The sequence below is a fragment of the Nannospalax galili genome, unplaced genomic scaffold (genome assembly GCF_000622305.1).
Source record: "Nannospalax galili isolate Female #2095 unplaced genomic scaffold, S.galili_v1.0 scaffold2818, whole genome shotgun sequence".
Taxonomy (NCBI): Eukaryota; Metazoa; Chordata; class Mammalia; order Rodentia; family Spalacidae; genus Nannospalax; species Nannospalax galili.
Genome location: NW_008341201.1, coordinates 251,549 through 260,601, shown reverse-complemented (window position 1 = coordinate 260,601; position 9,053 = coordinate 251,549). Strand labels below are relative to the sequence as shown.

Here is a 9,053-nt window from a genome sequence, read left to right as displayed (position 1 = left end):
GAGGGAAAGGACTGCAATTGGAAGGGAATCCACAAGACTCAGAAAGTTCTAAAAGAAGGATCATTAAGACTCAGAAAATTTTAAATGAACGTTGCTTTTTTAGTTTCTTGTTTTTCTATTGTTTGAGAATTTCATAGATGAGTATCATCTTTGCATTATTTCCATCTGTCTGGGTCCCCCACAAACTCCTTTCCTGTACCCCAACTATTTCTTGTCAGCTTCTTTGGTTATCAGTTACATACATATACATACATAGTTATAGTAATGTACAAATATATATATATATATATGGCACTATTCCATTGAATCGTACTTGTGTGTGCCTGTGTTTAGGACTGCCTACTTGGGATTAGATAACCTCTCATGGAGCTAGTCCCTGGAGAAAACTGATTCTCCCTCCCAGCAGCATTCATTGCTTGCCTGTACCTCTTCATCTTGAGGTGGGAACCTGTGATTTTTCCCTGAACACCTTGACGTGACAACGTGCTTTAACATTATGAAGATCACGTTAGACTACTACCCTGTGGAGATTAACTTGGTGCAGTTCCCCTATTATGTCTAGAATGCATTAACTAACAGCAGGAATCTTGTCTCTCTGCTTCTTATGTCCTTCCTTCACCCTGTTCCTCTATGTTTTCTGTGGTTTAGGTGTACAGATTACATCATAGTTGTATCACTTAGAGCTGGGTACCTCCCAGTAACATATTCTCTATGTTTGACAAGTTGTATAATTTTGTAGTAGTCTCCATCTGTTACAAAGAAGAAGTTGCTTTGATTAATGGTGAGAGGTATACTTGCCTGTAAATATGTAAATATAAGGACAGGTATATTGAGTATACAAAGAATTTATATTGGTCGAGGGATGTGACAGAAATAGGTTCTTCTCTAGGGTCTATGACATCTCCAGCCCTGTAGACTTGGATATTTTTACAGTAGCATATGTGGATTCTGTCCCATTGAGCTAACCTTAAATCCACTTTAAAAGCTGTTGATTACCTCCAAGATAAAAGTTCAATAATTGTATCAAGAGAGATACCTTGCTGGGCTGGTGATTATTGTGGTTGTGTAGACTTTACAGTTGGGTGGGATCACTGATTGGCTTTTTTCCCCTTGGTAGTTTGAATAATATCTTCTGATACTATGAGAACTCGTCTTCAGGAAGGTTTCCAGATCATTTCCAGCTCGACTGCTCAAAGTCCCATGTCCAAAGTATGTCATGTCTTCAGCGATAGGGTCTTACCATCCAGTTCTGGGAGGTAATCAAGGGCTGTGACAATAGTCTGTGTTATTTTGGGAGTCTCTTGGACTACCATGACTAACAACTTGGAGGAAGTTTCTTAAAAGGATGATTCTTAAGACAGAAAATAAGTCATAGGTCTTAAGAACTCCCTGAAACTAACCAGATAAAAAAGGCCTCTCCCTCTCTAAACTTACATAATCAATAAGGACTTCTGAAGAGACTCAGACCAACTGAATTTCCTCTATGAGACTCTTTGAGTTTCTGACATGCCCGAAAATTGTGCAGAGAGCTCTGGGATTCTAGCTTTTGTGGGAGGCTTTTAGTGATGCAGCTGGCTTTGAGTCATCCATGTGCCAATAAGTAACCAGTCACTATATTCCTGTAAGTCCTCCAATAAACTCATCGCTTCATTAAGTTGGACTTCGGTGGTGTCCTTATTTTGATCTGTTGTTGTTTCCTATGTTGGATGACTAGATGTAGATGTTTGTTCACATCCCCCCAGAAATGGCATCACACAACACATGGTCATGCCCTCAATGACATAACTTCACCTGAATAAGCCCTACCTGTTAGAATTTCCATCACTCCCTGATAGAATGTGTGAATTGAAGAAGAGCCACAAGCCTCATTAGGGAAAGCCATAATCCCTTAAAGTGTCTAACTGGCCCTTAATTGGCAGCCTGGACTTGCTCAAGCCTGGCATTGCTCAAGCCTTATCAACTGGTCACTCCTAGGACTGAGAGAGACTGTTTGTGGAGCCCACCTGTCTCCATTAGTGCCAAAGATAACTCACCCAACTGTCTGGGAAAAGAGACCCTCAAGGACACCAACCCCGGGCACTGATTCAACTCCTCACAAAGTGCAGCTGTGTCTCACAACCCTGGTATTAAAAAAAATTTCCTTGTCTAGTTGTAGATGCTTGGCTTCCGTGGACAGCCTCTACCTCTCGCTGTATCTTCTTTGAATAAAGGAAGATATATTCCTTGCCTGTTGCAGGTCTGGCTCTGATTTCCTGTCTCCTACTCTTCTATCTTTCCTTTAATTTTCCAAAAATCTAACACTTCCCAATTGCATCATACAGGGCACCAAGCTTTTAATACTTGGCCCTTTATCAGAGAGTCAACATTCAAAGGACAGTGCACGTCAACTTCAAAACCACCATCTTAAAGACATCTCTAATTCTGACCCCACTGCGAATCATGCATGATGATGTTGATCCCCAGAAAGAAATCTGTTTACCGGTGTCCAGCAATTTATCTCATTTTGCCTTCATTCACATGATCACGTTTCTGTATCTGTTTTGAGATTCTAGAAACTAAACTTCATCATTCTTTAGCAGAATACTATTGTAGAGTCATACTTTTTTCAGTGTACATTTTTCCTGAATTTTTGCATTTCATACGTCCTTTTTTAATGCCTGAATGTGTAAATAAGTGAACTGATCACAGCCATAGTGAGATACCACATTGTGCTGGTTATCTGTAATTACCAACTTGAACCATCTAGTATCATCTGGGAAGGCTGTTAAAGGAATTATCTGGATCAGGGTGAATTATGGACATATTGGTGGGGATTGTCTTGATTCTTAATTGATATAGGAAGACCTCGCCCACAGGGGAAGGCATCATTCCCTGGGCAGGGGTGCCCGAACTTCACAAGATTTGAGAAATGAGTGTAAGAAAAACCAAAGATTCATGCACATATTTTCTCTCTGCGCTTGGTTGTCGATGAGGTATGACCAGCTCTCTGGTTGTAACTTCCCTGTGATTATGGAATATAATTTCAAATTACAGACAAATAACCCCCATTCCCCCATGTTACTTTTGCTCAGGATATTTTTATCACAGAAACAGAACCCAAAGTAAGTCACACATTATCCTCTGTGATCAATACCTACACATTATCTGTACTTAGTAGGTCATCATGATGTATGAGGTGCAGAAATGAGCTATGCATATGTTTCCATGAAACTCAGAAGGTATGTTGTTATTGTATTAGGACACATCACATCCTTTCTACATGTGTGCATATGCATGAACCACCTTCTTAATATTCAAATACTCTTTCCCATACTGGTACACATCCTTTTGCTGTTGCCCAATTAACTTCATGTAACATTTCTGAGAATTGATGAATTGCTAACAAGCATGCTGGTCATTGACTGGGGTTAATTAGGCAGTGATAATCTTTCCTTTTTCTTGAAATAATATAATAATCACTTTAGAAAGGTATGTTTGAATATCCATTGAATCTTTGAGTCACTTATGAACATGTCCTAATGGGAACAATTTTACGGGATCATAATGTTTGGTGAGAATCCTAACCATTCTGTAAGTCATTATGAAAATTCAGAATCAGAAACCACTCTGTACAAAGTGATGGATTATACATAATGACTTTCTTATTCTATTTTTCTAATCTCTATTTTTCATCACTTAGGGCTTTTTTTTTCCCTCAGTAATTGTCCAAAGCTTTAAATAAAAGAGTAGTAGTGACTGAATCTCCCCACATCTTTATTTTTAGAATCACATTTTGAAGTCTTTAAAATGAGTACCAGAGACTGTAAGAGAAAAGTGTGAAGATTGTAGTGGAAAACCCTCTTGGTGCTGGGTTTTTAGTTCACCACACTGAAAATGGAGCAAAGTGTGGAACGGAAAGGCTCTGCTCTCTCACAGCTGGATTTTCTTTCTTTTTTCCTTCCTTCTTTTATTATTGTTTTGCTTTGCTGCACTTGTTCTTTGTTTCAATTACTTTTTTTTTGATTTTTTTGAAATAGGGTCTCATACATCCCAGGCTGCCCTTGAATTCTCTTTGTAGTTAAGAATGACTTTCACTTGGGGGTCATCTCGCCTCCATTTCCCAAGTCCTGGGATTGAAAGTAGCATGAGCCACAGCACTCTGACAGTTTCCTTTCTTAGCTAGGGGGTCTCCTGTCTGACACGTAGAGACCTCCTCAATAATGGGATGCACACACACATTCTGTCATTCTTAGCACCGAATAAAGATGCAGTTTGAGAGTCGTGATTTGGAAGGAGTTATGTAACCGAGGCCTGACCACCTTGTCATCCCTCACAGATCCACTATCAGCCATCTTTGAGATGCAGAACCTTCAAGCTTTGAACTGGAATAATCCCTCTAGTTGCTTCAAGCTTCTTTTATGCCCAAACATAAAGGTTTAATGGAAAATCCTATTTCACAATACGGTGATATAATTGGTGCTAAAATCACAACCATGACTGAATCAATCCTAGGCTATGCGAGCATTTTTCAAATTCATAATGGGTAGTATTGGGCACAAACACCATTGAATGCACTCACAACCTTCCATATTGCTGAAAATTCCAAATTGCCTCTGTAGCCACAGCTTACATAAATACAGAACTTCTGAAAGGCTGTATCGTTTGAGCAACTGAGGTTGGTGTGAAATTTGCCAGAAAAGTAAAGGCAACTCCTTTTCCAAAGAAAAATGAAGATTAATATACAGAATAGGTTTTTATAAACCCTAAAAATTGTAGTAATCTAATCGTAGAATTAAGCAAATGCTCCAAATAGACGCATCTCAAAAGTAGCAATGGAAAACATTTTAAATGCTATGGAATCTAGACTATAGATGATGATTTGTCAGGGATCTGCAAATCAAAACACAATGAAATAACTCCTCACATTGAGAATCTTAGAATGACTGTGTGCAAGTGGCAGGAAATGCTGGGGAATATGTGCAAAGGGGAAACTTTATATTCTTGTTAGAATGTAAATCACTCCAACTACTATGGATATGGATATAGAGGTGCCTCAATTTCCTCAGAGTAGAATCACTCTAAGATCCAGGTCTACCATTCCGGGATATCTGCAGAAAAGGAATAAGACTGCTTTTGTTTTCCAGTTTATTGTTGCAATATTCCCAATTCACAATGGACAATCATCAAGGTGTCTACTGGTGGAAGGCTGAACTAAAGAAAGCATGCTTCATCTTCCTCTCTGTTCTCATCTTCATCCTTAGAAATATCCCTCTGACATTTGTGCTCTTCTGTTTTTCCCAAAGTACACAATTGAGAGAAAAACTGTAATGGTTTCTTCCTGGGCCTAGCTTATTGCACTGATGATCTCCAAGTTCAATCATTTTCCTGTAAACAAATTTCACTTTGTGACTTAGTAAATAGATTTACTACATTTAAAACAAAAGAAAGCATGCTACATATAATCAATGTGCTATTAGTTTCTCATAAAGAATAAACCCTTGTAATCTGCAGCAATATGAATGCAACAGAGGACATTAAGTGAAATAGGCAGATGTGCAACAAGAAATATCATGTGATCTCTCTTCCATGAGATATCTTGTAGGCTGAAGAGTGATTACAAACGACTGGGAGGTGGTGGTGGGAATGAACAAGGCTGGACAAATAGTGGTCGGATGTGATCTGTGCACACAGTATGTGATTTAGTTACACTGCATGGGGCTGAGACAAAATAATTGACGAAAGCAACTTGTGGAGAGAGAGATTTTCTTTGGAATATGGTTCCTGAGGGAATAATCTGTCCTGGTGCCAAAGGCATGGTAGCACAAGATTTCTGTTTGCTAGTCACACTTTGTGCACATTCAGGAAGCAGGAAGTAAACAGGAAGTGGAACTGGGTATAAAGCTCCAAAGGTCACCGACAGTGACTCATTTCCTCCAGCAAGTCTCTACCTCCTAATGATTCTACAACCTTCCAAATCAGAATGGCATGTTGGGGACTACATTTTCAAACACATGAGTCCACGGGGAACACGTCACACTCAAATCACAGTGATATGCAAACATGCCAATTTTACATCTAATTTACTTGCTATGTGAAGTTAATATGCATCAATAAAGAACAGCGATAAATTACATTGAAAAAAGAGACCTGAAACACAGTTTTTGGAATTGCAGTACAGTTGTAGAGATTAAATAGGATTGGGCCTGAAGGACATTCATAGCATTATTGTTGAATAACTGTGTGGCTATATCATCCTGATGTGTGGTGATTTTTGAAAGCAGGTATTTGCAGGCTAAGGAGTAGACTTTTTATATTCAGTTTTGATGGTCCATGCAGAGAATTCTGTGAATACTTCTCAGCAATGAATGTGGTAAAATTGGAGTCAGAGTGATGGATGATACTTGGGCAAGCATGTTGAGATCCCCAGAGAACACATTTGTCTGTAGATGCTCCATTCTTAGAAAACTTGCCAATGAGGAAGGGGAAGGGATGAATGATACAGGTCATCATGCAGTGAGAGAGGATTATGGAGCACCACACAAGATGCTTATCTCTGAGCCTGGCTTACCACTGTAGACAAGAAGAAAAAAAGCATGCAGGCATAGATCATTTTGTGGTTTAAGGAAGTCAATGGCTGATGCTATTTTCTCTGGTGCATAAAAGAAAGATTGTATGCTGAAATGGAGGGTGAGAAGCAGAGGACTTGAAAAGATTGGGAGTCGGTTGGCAAAAATCACTGTGAGGAATGAGAGAGAGGTTTATCGGGCAGCACCATCAGAGTGGTGCCTAACACCATTTAATCTAGAGCCTCAGATGGCGATAGGGACATCAGTTTCACTGGTATCTGAGCCCAGTGATAGGAACAGAAAATGGGAGTGGTACCTGGGGTCTGGTTAGGTAGATGGGCACGCAATCAGGGATAATGGGAGGCTGGTGTGACCCATCAAATCTGATAAAAAAAATGAAGGAACAATGTCTGAAGAGAAGCTACTCATCTGGAGTACCACAGGGTGGATAGAAAGAGGAGGTTCCATAGTCAATGATTTTTTGTCTGACTGAAAATAAAATAAAATAAAAAAATAAAATAAAATAAAAGCTTTGTGTGGTGGTGCACGTCTTTAATCCCAGCACTCAGAAGGCAGAGGCAGGTGGATCTCTGTGAGTTCAAGGCCAGCCTGATCTACACAGTGAGTTCCCGGACAGCTGGGGCTACAGGGAGACCTTGTCTCAAAAAAGACCAAAAAAAAAAAAACCCACTGAGGCTGCCAGCCCCCAAACTAAATCTGGGACATGAGGAACTTCCTGTGCTACTCAAAACTTGATTACTTGTCTGATGACTTTTCAATGATACTCTTTCATGAGATTAGAACCAAAGGATTTTTCTTTTATTTTCTGAACTGGGATTGAGTTCAAGGCTTTACACACAATGGTCAAGCACTCTACCACTGAGCTAGATCCTCCAGTCATCCATCCATCTATGTCTCTATCTCTATTTATCTCTCTATCTCTCTATCTATCTATCTATCTATCTATCTATCTATCTATCTTCTATCTATCTATCTATCTATCTATCTATCTATCATCTTCTATCTACCTACCTACCTAGGAATGAATGACATCTCTACATTTATGGTCCTCCTTAGTCTGGAAAGCCATTTAATGAATCAGTTTTCCACATCCCAAGGTTATAAACACACTGGCCAGGTACCTAGCCTTTATACAATCAGGAAATTGGCCTTGAAATATGACTTCAAGGGCTAATGAGATTGCCCAGTAAAGTGCTTGCTGTGCAAGTTTAAGCACCTGGGTTAGATCCAAAGAACCCATGGAAACAGGCAGTGATGGTAACACTACACACAGAGAAGCATGGCATGATGGCTCAGGATTGTAGCCCCAGTACTCAGTAGACAGAAGCAGGAAATCTTTGATAGGCTAAGGCTGGTCTGGGCTACAGACAAAAAACCCTCCCTGTCACAAAAAGAACAGGCCTGAAGAGATAGTTTAGCTAGCAAAGGTGGTTGCTGTCAAACCTGATGACCTGAAGTAAAACAATAGACCCCACATGGTGGAAAGAGAGAACTGACTCCTGAAAGATGTTCTCTGACCTCCACAAGCATGGTGTGGCACATGCACAATCACCTATTTCCACAGTAAATAAATAAATCTTAAAAACAATTTTACCACAACCACAGAAAAGCACATTAATTTTTTCTTTATAGGAACAACTTTTGGGTAAAAGGATATGTTGTAGCCTGGTTTCTGTTGCTGTGATAAAACACTCTGATAAAAATCCAAGTTGGAGGGGGTGGTTATTCAGCTTATAAGTTATACTTCATCACTGAAGGAAGATCAAGGTAGGAACTTGGAGGCAGGAAATGAAGCACAGACCATGGAGGAAAATTGTTTACTGGCTTGCTCCTCTGGCCGGTGCTCAAACTGATTTTTTAAAACCCAGGACCACATACCTGCACAGGGATGGACCGCTCACATTGGTTGGGTGGCCTCATTTCACACAACAATAAAAAAAAAAAGGCCTCCGACACATGGCCACATGCCAATCAGATAGAGGAAACACCCAAGTTATGGGTCCCTCTTCCAAGGTGTACCAAATTGTCAACTGAAGCTATCCAGCACATTTGATCCCTTCTCCACTTGACACATAAACACATCACTAATAACCTTTCCACTTCTTTTCCCAAAGATCTCTTGTTAATATTAACAAGATAGTATAGCTTTAAAACTCCCATAGTTTTTTTTTTTTTAAAAAATTCAAACATTTTAAATACTGTCACTTTTAAAATATTATTAGTATTAGTATTATTGTCTTTTTGAAACAGGGTGTCCATATAGTCCCAACTGGTCTGGAACTCCCCACTATGTAGATCACGCTGGCCTTGATCTCTCAGAGATCCATCTGTCTCGGCCTACAGAGCGCTGGTATTGAAGGCTTATATCACCACATTTGGCCAAAGTCACTTTAAAGTCTCTTTAAAAAACATCAAGTTGTAGGGCTTTGAGAGTGGATCTGCTGAGAGTTGGGGACAGGGTTTGAGTATGAAAAAAATACACTGTAT

At 39.6% G+C, this 9,053-nt stretch overlaps 1 protein-coding gene across 1 annotated transcript in view; it reads right to left on the bottom strand.

The window, feature by feature from the left end:
* Window positions 1-5,109: 5,109 nt before the first annotated feature.
* LOC103737032 (E3 ubiquitin-protein ligase HACE1) overlaps window positions 5,110-9,053 on the bottom strand; it is a 74,363-nt gene continuing 70,419 nt past the window's right edge. Inside the window, exon 8 of the mRNA XM_017799053.2 lies at window positions 5,110-5,364. The gene's annotated coding sequence lies outside the window, so the exon portion shown is untranslated. The remainder of the gene's footprint in view (window positions 5,365-9,053) is intronic.